The sequence below is a fragment of the Fundulus heteroclitus genome, chromosome 8, assembly GCF_011125445.2.
Source record: "Fundulus heteroclitus isolate FHET01 chromosome 8, MU-UCD_Fhet_4.1, whole genome shotgun sequence".
Lineage (NCBI taxonomy): Eukaryota > Metazoa > Chordata > Actinopteri > Cyprinodontiformes > Fundulidae > Fundulus > Fundulus heteroclitus.
In genome coordinates this window covers 28,024,125-28,046,836 of record NC_046368.1, presented here as the reverse complement: position 1 = coordinate 28,046,836, position 22,712 = coordinate 28,024,125, and positions in this window count along the sequence as shown.

Genomic DNA, 22,712 nt, shown 5'->3' with positions numbered 1-22,712 from the left:
TCTAACTGACTAAAATTAAAGAAAATAAAACACTGACTTAATCTATGGGCTACTAATCAAAATAAGGGTAACAGCAACAGAGTGCTCAAGCAATGGCAATTAAAACTGATTAGGAACCTAAAGGTCATCAAACGATGAGTTTCTCAGAAGCCAAAAGGAAAGTTATTTTATGTTATAATTAAGTTTTTTTCAATCTTGCTTTAGGAAGGAGGAGTAAAAAAAAAGGAGAACAAAGAAGAGTAAGAGGAGCCCACCTGTATAATCTGTCAGCTTGTGGTATCACAGCACCAGCAACATAACCAATGAAAGACTCCTTACATTTGGTCCATCGAGTGTTGTTTACTTTCTCCGCTTGTGTCTCCAAATGTACGGTTCCACATCTACCAATGACGCTTTAATCACTCCTGGAACAGGCAGCTGCCTGAGTGGCCAGAAGGCTGCCTGTGTGGCTTTTTCTTTAGCACCGGGGTTTTGGGTGTCCAGACGCTCCTTACTTTGGACTTGGAATTGAGTGACTGAAAACAACAAACAAAGGTTAAAACGATAATCTGACGTCTCACAGTACAAAAGGTCCATCCTTGTTCACACGTGTTCAAACACATTTTAAACAACATATATTTTCCAGTTCTAAACTTTGTTTTTGTCTACCCTTCAGTTTGCCTGTTACACTTAAGGTTCAGGGTGGGTTTTTTTTTAAACTAATCTACTTTTATGTTTTGGAAGAAGTTTTTTTTCCATTTATTTATTAATGCCATTTAAATTGTTACAGAAAAGTGTTTTTATTTTCATTCTCACTAAACTTTTGCCATCATAGAATTGAAATGATCCGGTAACACAAAGCCATATTTAAAGATTTAAAATGTGTGAAAAATTCATTTGTAGCTCAAAACTTTATTGCTCTTTATTTCTGCCCTAATTATGAACCCCTTCTGGTGCCAACCCGACACAACAATTAATAGTTGCCCAGTCTACCAAAATCAGTTTATTCCAATGGATGGATGGATGGATGGATGGATGGATGGATGGATGGATGGATGGATGGATGGATAGATGGATGGATGGATGGATGGATGGATAGATGGATGGATGGATGGATTTGCCCTCAGCCATCTCAATGTGTAGTTGGCGGCCCTGTTTATAAACAGGCCTATAAAGTAGCTCAATTTGCAGCAGCCCTCACAGCAAAACGCTGCACACTTGCAAGCATTTCTAATCAGGAATTTATGTCAGCAACCCAAACTGGTAGTTTTACTTATGCTTCACACATTACAGAGGAGAGAGTAAAATAAAATCGAGAGCCATCCCTTTAACCGTGACAACAGTGATGGAGTTCCCATATAGCCATTAGGCACACACAGGAAATCCTAGCTTGACTTGAGACCCGTACCTCGGGCAGTTTGGTCCCTTTCCAGATCCCTTGACCGCTCCTCCCTCCCCTCCTTTCCCCACACCACCTCCCCCTCATCCCCTTATCCCCTCTCTTTATCCCGTCCCCTGGCTGCACGTCCAGCCCTCTCTCTGTGGGGCCAGGTGGGCAGACGGTGGCCCAGGTCTGCAGTAATTTTCCTCCTGACTGGTTTTAATGTAAAGGGTAATGTGAGAGGAGACAGGCGTGCAATGTTTTAGCGTATATATTCTCTCTCACACACACACTCACACGACACATGTGCACACACACACAAAAGCTGGATGTGTTCACCATCATCCAGCAGTCCATTACCAAGAGGCTCTACATCCTCTTTATTTATTTCTTCTTTGCTCCCTCTGTTTACTCTCTGGAGTATTTTCCTCAATTCTGGGTTTTATCACTCCATCTCCTCGCCTGCGTATCTCCAGCAGAGCAAGGACCAAAAGCACGCATGCACGCACACACGCACACACACATACACACATCCTTGTTCAAACTACTTACTGAGGACCTTGCTTTGACTTCAATTCATTTCTATGACCTCACCCTAAACCTAACCTCTACCAGTACACACCTAACCCTAAACCTAACTGACACCTTAGTTGTATCCCAGGAAATACTAAGGACCAAAAAAACAGTCCCCACATCACATTTAAGTCCTCGCTTTGGTGATAAAATATTAAATATGTGTTCTCACTCACTCTGCAAGTACACACTTACAGGAATAGAACAAAATGAAAAAAAAAATTATTTTAAATTAGCCTTCTCTGCAAAAACCCAAAACAAATCTGCGCACCAACACAAGGAAGCAGAAAACTTGTGCTCCAGTAAACCTCCAGTTACCCCTGGTAACCTTCACCTCCTTTTCACCCAGAAGCAGCTGGTTATCTCTCTCTCTCTCTCTCTCTCTCTCTCTCTCTCTCTCTCTCTCTCTCTCTACTCTCTTCTCTCTCTCTCTCTCTCTCTCTCTCTCTCTCTCTCTCTCTCTCTCTCTCTCTCTCTCTCAAACACACACACACACACACACACACACAAGCAGACATGCCTGTGTACAAGCTTGCACGCACACAGCCGTCCCATTAACATCAGTGCTTTCGTAATGGATGTGTTTGTGGTGCTGCTGTGGGAGAAAGGAGAGACCTGAAGTAGCTGTTATAAATCACTCGCTTGTTCCCCCCCCCTCCCCATCCCCCTCCCCTATCACACACTCGCACACACACGAGATGCCTATTGGTATCACTACACAGGGCTCCCATTCACAGACTGTGCAGCAAGCACACACTCTTTCCCTTTTCTCTCGCATACGTATGTGCAGAGCCATTCCCCCCCACACCCCACTCCCTCTACCGCCTAGGGTGTCTAAATCCTATTACCCTATGAAGAGGAGGAACACATCATTAATTACACTCAGATACTCTTTTATACACACAAACATTTATTTTTTGCTAAACTTGAGTGCAACACGCCAATCACTGGAAATCCACGCCGGCACCAAACTCCAAAATGAGCCGTATCACGCCACAAGATTCCCGTACGCTTCTCTCTTATAGCTGCATCTTGACAGGTGACATTAGAGCAGAGGTCCTCTATCTGATGCTGTGCACACACACACACACACACACTCACACACACTTCCCAGGCCTCTGCTTCAGCGAGGAATATGTCAGGATGCGTGAGAGAGCAAAAAATATGATCACCAAGAGAGATTTCAGGCAACACGGAGAAGCAGATCAGGGACTGTCAGAGCGTCACCCTCAGATTTATTTGGCGTCTCAACAGCCTTTTCAAGGTTTGCCAGATAGATGGGTGCCATAAAGTGATATACGCGCGCTATAAAATAAATAGAGCGGAGGCAAGCTATGCAGAGCCGGGTCCGTCGGACCAAATGTTTATGTACCCAGGTGGGCACCTTTAGGACACATTAAGTCACATCTGTCTGGGTAAAATTAGGAGAAACATCACTTTGATTTAGAGGACATGCAGATGCAGATTTTTTGAATATCCTCCTTCTTGTACAGGTTAGAATTTTACTCCGGTCCACAATTTAAAAAATACAAAAATATCTCACTACACTTGCATGGTCAATTCTCCAACCTTATGAAAAAAATCCAACTGAAAATCTATTTCATATCTATTTTTTATAAGCTGGAAAATAGATATGTGTGCTCATTGTTCATGTTTTGTCATGTTAAAGCCACAAGGTTTGATATATTTTAATGGGACTTTATGTTACAGACCATCATAAAGTAGTGCATAATTGTGAAGCGAAATGAATAAACAAATTTAAGAAGTTGGATGTGTATTAGCATTTAGCCACCCCTCCTTTCTGATAATAATAATAATTGAACTTTATTGATCTCACAATGGAGAATTTCACTTCTGCATCTTTACCCATCCCCTTGGGGAGCAGTGGGCTGCTACTGTGCAGCGCCTGGGGAGCAATTGGGGGTTAAGGGTCTTGCTCAGGGACCCAGAATGGCAGCTTGTGGGAGTTGAACTCAGAACCTCTGGGACCGAAGCTCTGCGCTCTAACCACTAGGCCAACACTCCCCCTATACCGCTAAATAAAACCTAAGGCGACTAATTCCCTCCCCTGGTTAGTAAATAGAGTTCATCTGTGTACGTCTTCATCGCAGTATTGGTGTTGTGTGTTTTGAGGGGGGAAAGTTGTGATGGTATCATGGTTTTGGAGTGTGTTGTGTTGAGTGTGCTTGTGTTCTCTTTTTTTTCAAAACTCTCTTTATTGAATGTTTTACACATTCTTATTTCTACGTAGTCCAACCAAGGTAATACGAAGAGTATGTGTGACTTGGCAAAGCTTCCATATCACAAGAGATTACGATAGCCTGCTGTGGATTGGACTTAAAAATTAGAATACATATTCATATTCATGTACAGAAGTACCAAAAAATAACTTAAATAACCATGCATTTTAAACAGACAAAGAATTAAAAAAAATTGTATTTTGTATCCTTTCAAATTTTTAGCCTCTTCATTCAACCTATAGAAAGATGACCACACCTTCCTAAATTTGTCTTCTCGTCCTTGGAAAGAGTCTTTAATATTTTCTAGCTTCAAGTGCATCATAACATCTTTAAACCAGTTACCAGTTCAATAAAATCAACCGTCACAGGAGCAAACATATGAATAATATAACTTTATGCTCCGATTTTCTTTTCACTACATTTTGATCTATTATTCCAAGAACCGCTTTAAGAGGAAAGCCTTCGATAATGTTTAGAAAATGTTTTACCAAAATACTGGCAGTCCAGGGCAACCCCAAAACATGTGTGATAGTGAAGCAACTGCCTGTTTGTAACATATACACATAGGGTCCACCTCTGGGAACACTTTGCTTAATTGGAGTTTGGACCAGTGGAACCTATGTGCTGTCTTAAATTGGATTAAACCTTGATGGGTACAAATTGAGGCAGAATGTGTGCAGATGAGGGACGGCTCCCATTGTTCCACTGAAATATTAGTTCTTCCTCCCATGCTTGTCTTAAATTCTGTAAAGTATTGGAAGTTGTGACAGTTTATTATACATTAATGAGATACTCACTTTAACAGCTAGGTTATTCAGGAAAAGTGAATCAACAGGTAGCTCCACTGGAACCCTTGCAAGGTTTACATTATTGTGTTTGACAAAAAATTCGAACTTGTAAGTACTTTTAAAAATTTTAGTTGTGAAGATTAAATTTCTATCTAAGATGTAGAAAAGAAGAAAATATATCATCAATAAACAGGTCCATCAAATTGTTAAGACACATCCTTTACCCAAAAGCAAAGGTATTGTTGCCCATTGAAGATGCAAACATGTGATTCTTTAAGATTGGTCCCTTTAATGGATTGTAATGAAAACCAAAATGTTTTACAAGCTGTTTCCAAAATTAGGGAGAATTAGAGACCACAGTGTTGGCTGCAATGTTTGAAGGTGTTGAATTAATATCTGAAAAGATCAATGCCCTGAGAAAAGATAGAGCACAACAATCCTGTTCTATCTTCATATAGTAAGGATTTTCTTTTTTTGGATCCAATATGACATATTTTTCAGATTGCAAGCCCAATAATATAATTGAAAGTGTGGCAAACCTATTAGAGATTGAGACCTCTGTACAAATTCTTTCCTAATTCTTTCAACCTTTCTGTTCCAGATAAATTCCAAAAATAGTCTTATCTAATTTTTTAAATGACTTGTTCAAATTAAAAAGAAATACACTAAAACTAAAACTTAGGCAAAACTGTAATTTTGATTATGCTAACACAACCTGCCAATGATTAAGAAAGGAATGACAATGTTTTAGTCTTCTACCGTTTGCTCAACTAGCAACCAGAGATCTTGAAAGGAAAACAATAACTTTGTACCACATCTTGTAAAACATTAACTGGGAATAATGTACTTTTATCAATATTTAACTTATAATCAGATATAAAGCCGAATTGCTTGATTTTGTTCATTATTGCCAGAACAGTTGTCAAAGGGTTTGAAATATATAATAAATATATAATAACCTATCATCAGCATAAAGTGAGACTGTGTGTTCACCCTGAGCTCTTCTTATCCCTGTATATTCATGCAATGTACACCATGAGATTTCAGGTGGTTCAATTGCGACTGGATAGAGCGTGAGTGACAGGGTACATCTCTTCCTGGTTGATCTGGAAAGGGACATAATTCTGACCTATAGTTGTTTGCTGGTACAGAGGCAATCAGTGAAGGATACAGTAGTTTTAGCCAAAAAATAAAGACACCACCAAAGCCAAAGTTCAACAGGGTGGAGAAGAGGTAAGTCTACTCTACACTCTCAAAGGCCTTCTCCGCATTTAGATCTTGAACCCTGTGTATAAACAATAATAAAATAGGTGTATTAGGTTATTTTACAGCTGTCTATTGGCAACCTCGCTTCTGTCAGTCTGCCCCAGGGCAGCTGTAGCTACTAACGTAGCTCACCACCGTCAGGGTGTGAATGTGTGTGTGAATGGGTGAAGCGCTTTGGAGGTGGTCAAGACTAGTTAAAGCACTATACAAGTACAAGCCATTTACCATTTATTTACCATTTAAAATATTTTGAGACTCAAGAATAATTATTGTCACAATATATTGCTGTTATTTTTGCAAATTATTTGCATCTTCATTTAGAATGCTAATAGGTATGTATGCAGGCAAACGTTTAGGAGCTTTATCTTTTTTGTGGATCAAAAAATATTGTTGCTTGATCAAAGGTTGGGGGAAGTTTGCCCAAAATAAATTATTCATTTTAGACTTGTAAAAGAGCAGGAACCAATACATTTATGAAAGATTTAGGAACATTTAGTTGTGTAACCATCAGAACTTTTTAATGCTTGTTTGACCTCTTCCAAAGAAATTGATTTTTTAAGGTTATATTTGCTTGTCTGACTAATTGTAAGAATATGTAGAAAATAATCTTATTATGAAGAACTTTGTTAGTCTGAGGTAAGAGAGGATTCTGATCTTATAGATAGTTATTGTATATTTTTGAATTCATTATTTATTTCCTTTTGATCTAATATCAGTTTACCTGATATCGTAATTGTTTCAGCACTCTAAATCCTTTCTTCCATTACTTTAACCTGTTGGGCTAGAAGTCTGCCAGGCTTTTCACCATGTTCATAAAGACTTTGTTTAGCATTTTGTTTGGCATTTCTTTGGCTGTGGATAGGAGATTGGACTCAGACTGCAGTGAGACACGTTTAGCTACTTTCTCAGCGTCTGGATTCATAGCATGCTGCTGATCTAAATCTAATATCTGTTGCATAATTTAATGTTTTCCCTGCTTTTCATTTTTACTTTTTTATTCACTGTAAGATATAATTCGAGCACGAACAATGCTTTCATTGCTTCCCATATGCCCCGTCTAGATAGCTCATGGGAATCATTTGTGTCAAGGTAAAATAGTATTTGAGATTTTATGTATTGTTTGAATGACATGAAACCGGTTGTCTACTCTCCAAGTCCTTGAATAACAGGCTACAGGGAACACGAGGTGCAATGAAAGTGGTCTGTGGTCTGAAAGAACCACAGCCTTACACTACTACACACTGCCTCATACTACATACTACTTTCTTTATTATCTGTAATAGCTTCTAAAGGTCTACTAAAAACTCTATTCTGGAATATGAATTACGACAAGGATAGAAACATTTATATTCCCTCCCAGTGAGATTCATATACTTCAAAAACATTTGTAGTTTAAAAAAAATTATTAATTACTTTAGCAGATTTTGACAGGTTCTGTTGCTTGGTGGAAGGTCAATCGCGTAAAGATTCCAGCACAAAGTTAACGTCGCCACCCATTATTAAATTATGACTACCGGTATATAAATTCTATGGACTCTGTTTATCACCACTGAAGAGCCAAAGATGTCGCTGCCCAGTACATCGCGAAGAAACACAGGGATAAATGTAAGCATGTTGCTTTTCTCAGAATCTTCAGCTACTCCCACTATTCTCACGTTCCTTGACACTTTTCATAGAGATATTTACATTTCTTGGTAAGATCTTATTGATTTCTCTCCACATTCGCCACTCAATTCATCGTATCACTCTGGTCAGAGCTTGGTTCGCTCCACTGTTAGCTCCTCATGAGGGGCTTTCATGTATGCTTTAGTCTCAATGCGCAGTGTTGCGATTTCTCCTTTGAACTTGTGACAAGAGAAGCTAATTTCAGCTTTCATTTCATCCCTATGCGCCTGAAGATCACGTCGAAGGGCTTGTAGCATAAACGCATTGGTGGTATTAGCTTCTTAAGTGCTGTCTGCCATTTTAGGATCGCTTACGGCAAAAGGAGTTTGAGATTTCTGTTCTTGTCGCCATCTTCCTCTGCAGGAGCTAAGACTTGGCTCGCTTCATCATCCTGAAGTAGTTCCAGGTGTGCTTGTGTTTTTTTATCCAGAAGCTGCAGGACTAGTGTCTGGGGGTGTGGTCTTGGCTCAGCACTGTAGCACCTGACTGCCATCAACCTAAGAACACTGAAGGAGCTTTCTGGCAATCCTTCATAGCCTGATGGAGAGCCATCACTGGTAGCAAATCAAGCCAATCACTAAGATCTTTCATTGAGACGTTTTTAAAAAAAAAAATCTTTGTCTTGGTTTTTCATGGTTTTGCCCTTTCACTCTGACAGAACACACCTGAGAAACAATCAGCCTATGAAGATCCTCAAGTGGAGACATGTTCAAATCAATCCCTCTCCTTCCCATAAGCTCCCACAGAACATCCATCTGTCTCCACTATAGTTAGACACAGCTCTTTTCATCTGCTGCTTTCAGCCTGCCTGCTCTTCAACTGACCACCTGCACTTGCTGGAACCCTCATCCTCTGGATAAGGCCTAATACATCATCCATCCAGACTGAACCCTTTTCTCCTCAGACCATACATATATTTTGTAATGTTCCTATTAACAGGGAAGAAGATAACCAAACCTGACACGGTTTTGTGCTTTAAAAGGTTTATTAACAAATAAGGCTTTGGTACAGTCTGGCAAAACCTCTGCAGGAGTCTGATAAAAAGCTGACAGCTCACCGCAGGAGGTAACAGGCAGGTAGGCAGATACAGACAGGCAAATTAGTGGGCTAGGCAACGCCTTTGGTCAGGAGACAGTCCAGGTCAGTGTCCAGAAAAGCAGAAACCAATGAGGTGTCCAAACAAGGGCAAGACAATGACTTCCTGGATCAGAGCCCCACAGAATGCTTTACGTATCGTACGTTTGTTGTCAATAAACCATTTAAACATTCCTTAGTTCTTCGTAGTTGTTGCCAACATGACATATTCATGTTATTCAAAATGTCAAGCTTTGAACATCTCATTGAGCATTGAATCTAGTATGCTACAAATACAACCCAATCAAGACCTGACCAATTAGCTAAATGGACAAGGAGAGCATTAATCAGAGAAGCAATTAAAAGGACTATCGGTGACTTCAGAGGAGCTACAAAGTTTAAATAAATGATTAAGCTAGAGTGCATTTTTGCAATGTACAAGGATGTGTCGTTTACTCCATAAATTGTGCCCTTAAAAGAAGGGTGGCAAGAAGGAAGTTTATGTTCTAAAAGCTTAAGATCTATTTAAAGTTTGCCACAAGCCTTGAAGGGGACACTACAACATGGGAAAAAGACTCACAAGATCTATGCAACCTTATTATCGCAAAACAGACTGGCCGGTTTCAGATATACTTCGATACTTCATAACGTTAACTAGGGATCATAATCCAGGAGTACAAAAGTACTTAATCTCACCATAATGCAATCAAGACTAGGTGCCCTTCTCACAAGATTGAGAAGAGCTGTCTGACAGCCAAGCACCGCTTGCAAGATCCGTCAGAAAGACCTGGAATTAAAAAGTACAGTTGTTCCCATTACTAATAACAATAAGTAATATCATCTTGGTGTGTGAATGTGAGTTTGAGTGTGAGATATCTCCAGAACAGAGGATCTCTGCAGTAGGGAATAAAATTTAGAAACATTTAAATTAAATAAAACAATGGAAAATGGAAATTAAAAGCAAATACTAATGATTGTAAAAACAGCTGGACTACAAACTTAAACTAATGATGTTTCAGTAAGCAGTTTAAGTAGAACAGTTAAGGGCAATCCTGAACACAAGCGTTTTTAATCTTGAATTAAAAGAACGCATGTTTTCAGGATAAATAGAGACACTTAATAAGACCCTCTTTACAAGGATTTGAAAAAGAAATGAGGGTGGATTTTTTTTTTCGGGCAGACAATCTGAAATATAGTCAATGGAATTCTCAATCGGCTTTGGAAAAATAAAGCTGCCAATTTAGGGCCCACTAAGTAAACCGACTTAAATTTGGGTGAAAATCTTTGGAAAGCAGTAAAACTTAGAGAACACTAAGGGGCGACAGTGGTGCAGAGGTTAGGGATCTTGTCCTGCAACTGGTGGGTTGCTGGTTCAACCCTGCACTGACACAATGACTGTCCCAGTCATTTTGTCCTTGGGCAAGACACTTTACCTGAATTGCAGTGGTCAGAGAGCCCAGTGGCTCTGGTGTATGGCAGGCAGCCTTCTCTCAGTCAGTCTGCCCCAGGACATACCTCACCACCGTCAGGGGGTGAATGACTAACTATAGGGTCTTTTTTTTTTTACACTTTTATTCGCCGTGTTTATTACTTATCATTATTTTTTATTACATAATATTTCTGGGGTTGATTTCCTGGCATTTGTGAATCACTGTGGTTAGGTTGTTACCAGCATCAGATACTTTTGTTGATTAATTTTGTTGTCAGTAGAGCTGAGTAGAGCTGTTATAATATATGTTATAATATATTAACTCAGAATAATGTTCACCTGTGTATCTCTTATTTTCCCTCCTATACTGATTTAAATGTAACCAAAAAGCAACAGCATTATCTAACCATATTTGTCCCAGATTGAATTATTCCTTGTATTTTACCAAATATTTCATAATCAGCGGGATAATCTTTTTCATTTTCTGTCAGTCTTGCCATGTTGACATCATAATTTAACTCTTTTTTTTTTCTAACATGAATCAAGTGCTAGTGAATGCTACCTTTCAATGTGTTTGTCCTTCTCTGTACAGCCACAGCACCACCAAGTGGATCCCAAACAGTGCTGCATATAATATGTATATATAAATGCTTGGAGCTTTGGATACAGAGTGGGTAAAAAAGAAAAGATGGTGAGAGCCACAGTTTGAAATGATTGAAGGGGGCATTTTTAATCCCTTATTCATTTTAGGCCAAACAATATACTATACATGTATACTATTATATACATGTAAAATGTCCATATGAAACCAGAGAATTGATTTCTCAAGAATGCCCCCATTCTGGTATCAAGGTCAAAAATAACAATTTGCTTTCTCATTAAAGCATTAAAGAGGTCAAATCATTTTAATCTTTTGAAGTGTGATAAAATATAAGAGATGGAAATCATTGAGAAATTAATTTAAACCCAAATTTAAAAAAAAATAGTCTTTTTTGTTTTATTTTCTTATAATTTAGCTGTATATGGAATACACTATTTTCCATTTTTCAACAAACAGGCAACCCTCCTTTCTGGTTCAATAGTCTTTATAAAACAGCGGCTGCAGTAACACAAATATCCTCTCTAAACATCAGCAATAAACTCCTATAGATATGTTCTGGCATTTGCAAAAAAAAAAAAAAAAAAAAATACAGAAAAGGTGTGAATTGTGTTTAAAGGAGCTACTAGTGTTTGTACTTCTGGAAACTGTTTTAACAAACTACTTTTCATTACATAATAGTGTAAACATTAACTCAGAGAAGACCCTAGCCATCACTTGCAAAAAACATGCAATAACGTATCTTGGAGGATGTCTGGTCATTTTTCTTTTACCTTTGTTGCAGAAAAGCAACAGCCTGATTGAACACAGCCGCTCACAATCATCTCCTCCTGTGTGCATTTAATCAGTCTGTTCCCTTCCTTCCATGCCAGTTAATCTTTGTTTCTACCAGCAAGCGTTCAAGCCTTTTTTCCCCAAACTTTCTTGCCTCTAGTGACCAAGTGTTTTTGGATACATCTGCCCTCTCAACTCATTCCCTGTGTACCGACCTTTGAATTGCTACTAAACCACAGAATTTTTTGGAAACTGTCTAAGTTGTCATTTGAGTCCTGCATGCCCAGTTTCTTGTCACAATTACTACAGTCAGGATTATGGTCTCAAAGACTTTCCAGGTTGACAATTTGCACACATGATTTGGACACTTTAGAAACTTTTACAACATTTGTGAGAGGCACCCTATTGCAGACACAGGGCTGGGCCATTATTACAATAAATGTCAGAAGTTCACAGCGGAAATTTTGGACAGTATAATATGCAGAGACAGAGAGAAAAGTAAGGAAACCTAAGGTCAGTGGATTTTACACAAATTCGTTAACTTCCAACTGGACTTAAATAAAGTCCTGTTCCTGTTGTAACCCTAAACCCACCCTAACCCTACACCTAATTTAAAACCTGTGGTTTATCCCATCCCCTGAATGTTAACCCTAACATTGGTGGATGAAAAACTTAAGCTTAAGGTCAGTGGCTTTAATACAACTTCATTAACATCCTGTTGGGACCAACTTCCAATTGGAACTGACTTCCAGCAGTTGAGGCTGTAATGCCATTATGACGTGACAAACTGCAACTCCCAGCATGCAACACAGTTGGAACTCCCCCTGATGAAAACCGCTTATCTCCTGTCGCCATGGGGATAGGGACTGGCCAGAGATAAAAGCACATTGGACAAGAGGTCTTCTTCTGTGCAGCGCTGCTCTGTTGAGAAGACAAGTGTTCGGTGATTTGGACTCCTGGGCTGGCTCCGAGTTGATCCATTACTATTTCCCCTGTATCACCAGGGAGGTCTTGACTTTAAAATTAATGTTAATTCATTTTTGATCCAACTGGAAGATTATCATTATCTTCCAGGGACCGACAAGATCGACTCATTTTGTTTTGGCCAAATTGTCGGAGGAGCGCCCAGAGGGTCGAACTTTGCCAATCCCACGCCAGACTCCGGCTGAGATCGACGGACGCTGGGCAGTGCAGCATCAATCTCCTTTGTTGGAGCAACATCACGTAAAGGATTTCCCTTTTTGCCTTTTTCCACTCATAAGGTGGTATTTTGTGCCTGGGCAGAACATATCAGGAATAGGTTAATGCTTAAGTACTCCAAAGGGAGTTTGTTTGAACTGTGCTGAATGTTTCCAATGGGTGCATATTTTTCCACTCTATGTTCCACACCTCCCAACCACCACTCACCTCTGTGATCAGATCCACCTGCTGCCACTAATTACCTCCAAGTCATTCCACCCGTTTCCCTGCCTTTATATACCAGCCTCACTCACAGCTCCCTGCCAGAACGTCTCGTCTTGTCTCGCTGCATGCATGTTGGTTCCCGGTGTCTTCTTGTCGCTCTGCAAGTTTGATCCTTGGGACCTGTCTTCGCCCCGCCCCACTAGTTTTGTTTTTTGTTTGCTTATGTGCACTGCCTGGTAATAGTTCTCCTGGGATTTCTGTGTCTCGCTTCGCCCTCTCTGGGAACACGTCAAAGGCTTCTAGTTAAATCTGGTTACGTCCGCAACATCGCCTGCATATCCTAGTCAGTTCTGGTTCTGTCAGCAACTTCTGGTCAAGGGTAGAAACGTGTGATTGTATCTGCGTGCCTGTGACTGTGTGCTTGTTTCTTTGCCAGGTTGGGTTTTGGGGTGCCCCCTCTCGAGGAACATTTCAGGTCCCCACTAATTGTGGGGCCCATCCCCCTTATCAGGCTACAGGTGCTTGGATCCAGGTGCTTACATACTCGCATCTATACAGAAAAGCCCTATAGTTAGCTTTGGCTGTCACTAAATACATTTTGTATTAAATAATACTGTGTATTTTTAAGTAATGTTGTCATAGGTGTTGGTTGTTTGTAACTGTGATACATCTGTTGGTTTTGTTCTTTCTATCTCTCTTTCTGCAGGTGTAGAAGTGTTTTAGTGTTATTTGTGTCCAAGCCAAAAATTGTAACTCTATAGAGCTCCAGCCCAGGCTGTGCATCTTTATGTGCCACAATCCTTTCACAGCCAACAGTTTCTACATGCTTAGTCTGAATGTAACTCAAGCAAGGCATGGTGCCTTCCTCTAGTGACTGAGGAGTCATCAGAGGACTCTTCAGGTGACAGTAGCTCCACTTTGACGTCAGATGAAACAGAAGACACACCGTAAAACTCAGGATAAGAAGACTGGAGTTTTCCTTTGTTCCAGGGTTGCCATAAAACAAACATTTACAGAAGAACAGTACTCCTGAACGAAGGGCTATACAGTGGGCCGAAGTAAGGAGGGAGCTCAGCTTTGAAAACAAATGGAAAACAAAGTGGTCCCTCTCGCATTATTAGAGGCACAAAGCAGGAAAAAAGTCCCAGCATGAATGTACACAAGACAAAAAGAGGATATGAGACACATCCAGTCTGACCAATAGAACCTGATAAACCAGGAAGCACCAGCCTGGGTTTGTACTTAGACAAGAAAAGCATAAAAAACTTATTGACCGGGTGAGTGAAACAGACCCGAGGAAAAAAGGGAGCTCCAGGCTGGTCTGGTACTTACACAAAAGGAGTATGAGACACATCCAGCCTGAGCGACAGATTTACCCAGGCAGCTGGGTGAGAGATGTAGACTTGGGGTAAGCAGGTCAGGCCTGAAGAGATGGGTAGAGCATGGCCCTCTTATCCTTGTCCAGGGGTTTTTGTTTTTTAACAAAGTTTACCCCGGTCTCAAGCATCTTTTTCTGAGTAAAACCAGCGTCCAGCTCCCTCTGGATAGCTGGTTTAGGAGCAGAGGATTTTAGATAGTTTAAGCGAGTTCTAAGCATCCCTTCCGGGGCAAAGAAGGTCAAGAACTCCGCCTGGTTCTGGAACTGAGTGACTGCAACATGTGGGGACAGAAAAAAGAGCATTCCAAGGGGTTGTGGAATATCGGCATCTGTAAACCGTTTCTGACACACGACAAACATGATGTGTGTCAGAAAAATTATAAGACGGAATCTCTAGGCCCTATGAAGTCAAGTTAAGGTGTGCCTGGCATCCAGGATTGAATTGAGCTGTATTCATTAGTTTGTCCTCGTTGTTATTATTGCTAGATCTTGTCTTATCAGCTTATTCCTTGTGCGTAGAGTTATGTTTCCATATTTAGGTTGTGCTTCAACCATACAAATCATGACAACTTACCAGGGAAATATAATGCTGTTATGACAGTATCATATTTGAACAGATTTTAATCAGTGTTGAACAAAACAATAAAAAGCAATAACAACGCTAGAATTAAAATTGAGAAATTAAACAATGGAAATAAATATAGTTAAAAAAAGCAACAAAATAACGATCAAAGTAAAGATAAATAAAATGGTTACAATACCTAGAAAAACAATGAAATAGAAAAAAGTGACTCATTTGCACTAAGAACATGGCAGAGAGGGAAATGCTTAAATTGCAAACGTTCACCATGTTAACCAAAAAAGGTTTTTAGTTCTTACAATACATTTTTGCAAGACCATTTACAGTTTTGCATGTTATACACAAGACCAAAGATTCTGCTTGTAGGCTCTATTGGAGGGTATACTAGCACCTGTCAAAACCCAAACAGCAGCATTTTGTATCACTGAAATGCATAGAAACTGCTGCATACAATTTTTTTTTTTAGGTAAATCTATCAAAATACCTTTACAAGCTTGCAGTGTAGTTATTTCAGACCCTTGTTGAAAAACTAAACACTTCTACAGCTGTGAGGAAATATTAAAATATCCATGACCTAAAGGTTTCCTGTTCAAAGCAAACAATAGTCGAACTAACACAGACCCTTGTGGGACCCCATTGCTAATAGGAAGAGATTCAGATAAAATGTGTTCTTAAACTAACAACACTGAGATCTTTCAAGGATGAACTACATTAACCAGTGGAACCCCTGTCGTCTGATGCCATAATAACTCTGAAGTCTTCTGAAGTCACAACTAAATTCTATGTCAAGGGCTAATCCCTTGATATAAAACAGATGCTGAGTCTGGTACTGTAACCATTAATAAATCATTCACCACCTGTGTAAATGATGATAACCTCTTTTAGAGGGTGGACAAATAACTGTCAATATGACAAAATTCAGCTCTGTAATAATGTCAATGTTAGCAGACTGGTTAATGATATTGGTTCAAATTGAAAAACAGTTAAAGAAATTGTTTAAGATAACTGTATCCTTTTATCTGCTAAGTAGTGAGTGTATAGTGTAATGTTCAAAATGATCATTATATTCATAGACAGACAATATTCAACACAGAGTTAAATGCCTAGTCTTTTTCCCTCAGTCTTATTAGCCTGTGAGGCACACAATGTTGTTGTCCTTAATTTTTCTGTCATTTATAAACAGCATGGTGTCCTAGGTTCTAACCTCTGCTGTCTTACAGGAAAACTTTCAGTGTCTGAACACATCTTGGTGTGTAATTTGCATGTTTTCTCCTCCTCCTGACAGACAGAGATTGTATTTCACATTTTTACTTTCAGATTCATTCTTCATCACCGAAGCATGCTATAAAAAACATCCCTTTTATTAAATCGATGGCAAATAGATCCCAACAAACTCCATAAGTGTATATTTCCCTTTTATTTTCCCATTTTTTGAAAATAGTGTTTTGATGGTTTTTATCCACAAATATACAGGCACATTTTGTGAATTTTTAAAAAAAATCACCCTATTCATTTTCCGTTTCTTTAATGGGGACATATCATGCTTGTTATGCCTTCCTTTTCACATTGAAATCATTTCGTTGTGGTCTATACAAAGTGGAATTGCAATGCTTTGGTCTGAATTTCCTGCTATTCTTGCCCCACAGCCCCTCTTTTGCTCCTATTCTGAGGTGTGTCTGAGAGCAACTCGTTTTGATGTGGTGTCTTTAAATGCAAAGGATGCACTTCTCACCGCTCTGCTATGTGGGTTAATACACCCAACCGAACAACTTTAGTTATCCACTTGTAGCTTCAGCGTCCTTCAGCTTGGACTGCAAATCATCCCAGAAAAAAAATCAAAAATGGTGGATTCGTGAAATAGGTAAGCCGGATGCCCATGACCTTATATAGCAGTTCCTCAGAAATAACTGTGACATAATTGTTCAAAAAACATAATTGAGATTAGGGAAAACTGAATGGCTTAAAGAAATGACCCAAACAGAGTATAAAGATATCTTGAACAGACTAAATTAAAATTTTCTGCAATCTAAAGTGCACTACAAAATGTCTTTAAGGGCTAGAAAAGTGTATAATGCATCATCTGTCCCTTTTTAATCAGAGTATGCTATTTTAATAATTGTACAGGGAATTTTTCCTATGTTGTAAATCTGCCTTTATTTTACAGTTGTTTTCATATTTTTTGCCCTTGTGTGTATCTGCATACTTCCATTTGCCTGTCACGTTGCTGCCGATACACATGGATTTCCACACTGAGGGACAACAAAGGCTATTTCTATTCTTCTATTCCTGATAAAATGACTATATTTATGTTTGTCTTCCAAATTGTTTTGTGATATGTAAATCCAAGGTCTCATAATGACCTTCAGATATAACATTTAGTCTAAGAATTAAATTAGCTTTTTCTGTTTTCCTTTGCCTAATTTGGAGAAACTTTCATTTAGGTATGTTCTTGTTGATATTCATGTTGCCCCAACAAAAGAAAGGAGGAGCTAAATTGTTTTATTTTTTATGTTTTTTGTTGTTTTTCTTTTAAAGAGTAGGTAAATTGAAAGATGAAATAAGTTTAAAATACGTTGAATGAAGCAAAGTGGGAGGCCTTTATGTTTGAACATATTTCTTCTTCCTCCTTGCAATAAAAAAAACTCTTCTAACTGTCAGAGCGGCATGTAACAGCACAGAGCGAGCAGCAGCAAAACTTCAGAAAAACAAACAGGACACACAATGAAACCCGAAATTACCAGATTACAGCAGGAAAAAACTTTCTTTTGGCCACTAAAGATATTTCTTCCCACAAACTTATTTCTTCCTCATCATAGCCTTGGGGATGTTTTTGGTCATGGGAATTTTAATTATGTCATACTTTCCTTAAAGCTCTTTTTTTCCTCACAAAAAGTAGCTGATTATTTTAATACCACAGGTCATTCTCTGAATACCAAAATATATTGAATCATATTTTCCTTTCTTCACAGAGGTCACCCCTGAAACTCTATTAAAGCACAACACATTCACCCTGAAAACCCTCAAGGATTGTTCTAATAAAATTTTCTTAATCTTTTCTTTGCCTCAGAGAATATCGCAGACGTATTCTTTGAAATACTCCTTTAATATAATGGAGCAATAAATTCTAGAAATAGTTTGCTTTCTCTTTGTTATTCACTGACCATCACACAAAAAAATTTGCCATTTTTTTATTTTACCAATTCTTTCTTTGGAGTAAACGCAAAGCAAAAAGGAATTATAAAGCGTCCTTGCAAATCAACTTTTGAAACCACTGTCCCTACAACACGAAGAAGTAGATAAGATGCAGAATCTGTAATTAGAGGGAAAAAAATCTGACATCAAAATAAATGCTTGGACTTTAAAACGGATTATATAAATTGTCTGTTTGTTTGTTCAAATCTCCTTATTTATGCACCCTAAATATATGAAGCAAATTGAGAATTTTAAGAATTTTCCTATTAAAAAGAAACCCTTAAGTAAATGCTTAGTTTGCTTTTTACTTTCAGTTTTAACTGATTCAGCCTTCAATTTTAGAGAAAGAAAAGTTTTTTGGTTGGTGTTGTTTTTACACATTTTACTGTATCAACAAGGCATAATATTGCAGATTATGGTTCAGTTTGCCTCCTTTGTTTCTTTTTTTTTGTTTGTTTCTTAAAAAACAATTTCAGAATAAATACATTTTTTATTTAATGAAACATTTGGCATTTATTTAGTTTGTTCTCAATTTGGAGAATCTATAAGTTTACAGCCTGTAATAAAATTTTACGCTGTGTCCCTTTTCCGTGATTAGGATTAGGTGGGGAAAAATGAGTTTATTTAGTGAGACGTCCTTACACTTTGAATGGTGAAAAAAAGGGAGACAGAAAAGGAGACGAAATCTGTAGGGGTATACATGCTTTTTGACACAGCTTTGTTAAAAAAAAAAGACTTGAGAATTTGTGGAGGAAAAACACAACAACCTTCCCTTTAAAGCTCTTCTAAAGTTCTGACAAACTAAAAGATCGGACTGATTGCCACACATCAGTTGCACAGCCTAAATGGGGACAATAAACCAGTTCAGCCTGTATGAATCTGACTCAGTCTTGCTTTTGGTGAATTTGCTTAAACTGCTGAAGAAACTTAAGGAGTTAAGGTCATTTTCTAAGTGACATTTGGTCCAAATATGGCAGAAGCACCACAGCAAAGACCCAGAGAACATCTTTTATAAAGTCTTCATATCTTTCCGATGCCGAGGCAATCAGAACCAGCTGCCACAGATTGATGGTTTTTCAAAAAGAACCTACTTACAAAAACCCAAGAAAGGACGTCCACAAAATAAGAATCATCTGCTTTTATCAGAGGTGCCTTCTTTTGAAATGCTTCCTCGTCCTTTCTATCATTAATTATTCCTCAGTTTTACATTAAAGTACTTCACAGTCTTTGTTTCTATGAGGATGCAAAAGTGTAACCGAGTGAAAACATTTTTAATTGGATTGATTCACAGCCATGAAGTGAATGAGGAACGACAGCTTACCCTGCCCTTGTACTCAGAACGTGATCAAATGCTCAACATCAGCGGATCAAATCTTCAAAACACCCCATCTATTGCTTCATTCATGGAGGGGGAAAAAAATAACATCTGTAAACAGGTGTCTGGTTTGGAGCTCTGCTTGGAGACAGAGTAAGTAGACCTGAAAAGTATCGCATTTACGCCGCAGACATTTGATTATAACCTCCAACTACTGTAAGAAAAACTAAATTCAGGCAATTATGAAACTCCTAAACAGCATACGGTAAGGATGTGAATTTTGTATGACAGAGTTTAGGTAAATGAAGCAAGGTGTTCGTCTTTTCTGACGCCTGGTAAACATGGAAGCTGAGAGCAAAACAGTTACTTCAGTCTTTGCCTTTAATCACCTCTGTGTTGTTGTGCACTGGATATGACCGCTCACAGACCGCGGTGGTAAATACACCTTCACAGTTGCTCGTTAACACGAGTAAGCCGAGAACAATGCAGCAACTCAATGCTTTTAAACATCTCTTTGTGATAAAGAAGATCTGTTGATGTTCAAACTGAAACTCAAAATAAAAGATAGAAAGGAGGGAGTAAATAACTTTTAAAGTGCCTCTTTTTTTTGCCAGAAGGGTTGATCTGGGTATTTCAGAAAACTGCTGATGCACCTGGATTTTCACACACGACCATCTCTCTGGTTTAGAGAGAACGGCTGGAAACAGAGAAAATGTCCTGTAAGCTGCAGCTGTGTGGAAGAAAATCCCTTGTTTACATTGTTAGTCAAAGAAACATGGGTCGACGTATCTCCGATTATGGGTAGCAGCAGCAAAAATAACCATTAGTTCCAACCATGAGATTCAGAATACCATCTCTGAATCCACAAGCCGTTGAACCTTGAAGCAGGTGGGCTACAGCAGCAGAAGACCCCACCAAGAGCAGACCAAAACAAAAAATGTCTAGAGGGACAATTTCTATGATTAGGTCTGCTACCTGTGTTTCTAAATTACTCCAAAAACACTTTCCCAAATAGCTATATTCCTCTTCTTAGACCCTGTTGAAGTTTCTCAGATTTGCCCATTGTTCTGAGGAGGAGTCATTCTAATGAGTAAAGTCAAGGAAATGATTTGTCAGCCAGCAACAAAAAACCACCAGCAGCAATTAATCATCATCCCTGGACTCGTCTATAACATACTAAGACATTAACGTATTTATGTTTTAAAGCTGTCTGTGATGTTGATGCATTTGGATAAAATAATACAAACTTGTGCATTTTTATGCAACTGCAGTTTGGATATTTTAAGTAAGAGTGCAATTATTTAATTTCAATTGCATATTTAATTTAAATAATTAAAAGCAAAATAATATGACATATATGCTCATATAGGGAGTGTGAGAAAACTGAATAAACAAAAAAAAAATTGACAAGTTAGACTGAAAGTGTCTTAGAACACCGTTGCCACTAGGTGGCAGCGTCACTCACCAAAGAACCAAAACTTGACACTCACCAGGACTGAGCTATCTTTCAGTTTGCATTCGGGTACAGTGTTGGATTGTGTAAATATGGCCGCAGTTGCAAACTATAATCTCATAAATCAAATCTAAAGTTAATGCAATAACAAAATGTATGTCTTTTAAATTAGTGGTGTTTTTTCTACTTTTTCCATAAGAAATAGGGATACTTTGGCATTAAAATCCTTTAACATATAAACCCCCAACAGGTAAATTGAATAAGATGGCTCATTTTGCTGAAAAAAAATCTGTGTGCATGAACTTTCCAGACCGCAGACAGCCCCGCCTCTGTAGCAACAGCTCCTACCAACGGCAGCAGCTTCTCCGACATGAACAATGCTCCAGTGTTGGGAAAAGTTTGCCTTTGGGGCCTTCTGGCAGAAAGCCTTCTGGAAAGTTATGAGATAGGATGATGTAACAAACTTGCAACGGAGTGCTGTAAAATGCACCAGAAAGAAGGGGAAACCACTACTAAGCAGTGAATTAGAATCACTGAGTTGGCATGGCCTTAGAATTGAGTCCAGACCCCTACTTTCTGTTTGAACCACACATCACTCTCTTGGCATAGAACTAAGGACAAATGTGTGGAAATCTCCCTCATACCCATTGTTAAGTACGGCAGAGGATCCATGCTGCTGTGGGCCTGATTCTCATCTAAAGGCTTCAAGAATTTAGCTAAAAGTGCCATAGATTATTTGGGGGGAAAAAACACAAGATTTTTGATAGACCCTGCCACAATCTGCACATAACATTTTAAGCAAGGTGTTGTCCCAAAGCAAGGTGTTGCTTTGGGTCAACACAAATATTTGACCTGTGAGGTAATGCTGCTGCAAGGAAAGACATTTATATGAAGGCAATAAATCAGCCCACGTTTGTGTGCAACCGAGAAGTTACAGATTAAGCCAACGACATCGCTAATAAAGCACAATGTTATCTGCCAACCTGACAAACTGGATGAAAAACCCCATAACTTCCTCCTTCCGCTGAGCTTGCTCGTAATTTCTCAATGTAAGACGGATGAGTACAGATGATAACTAGCAGCCCACAAGTCAGCCCATGGCCCACTGGCAGTCGATAGCTCTCAGAACACCCTAAAAGCTCTAAGGCTCATATCTCAACAAGCCTGGGCTGTTTAGTCCTACAGAAGGCTTTAATGCGGCTAATGGGTCAGAACATACGACAATTTTACTAATTCCCACAACTGTCTCTGCACTGTTTTTTTTAACTGAACAAAGGATGGTGGGGTGAACTTGAGTTAATCCTATACATTTAAATCAAGTTTACTTAATGGTAGAGCTTAAAAAATAAACACTTAAACCTAAAACTGTGCATACTGTATATCTATGAATATGTAATCTATGGTTCTCTGGTTTTGTGTGGATCAAAGCTGACCCAAAAGTAATTTTTCTACGTGGGAACTTGCAGTCTCCTTTGGTCCGCGCCTTTTGAACAAGTTTGGATTTTGTTCAAAGTATTCAGTGAGAAAGAGCCAAGACAGCTGAAGTTGGAAGTAAGAAGGAGGATTTTTTTTTTCCTTTTTAAATGAGATTGTTGATCAGGCCAAGCTGTAAAAATAAAGGAA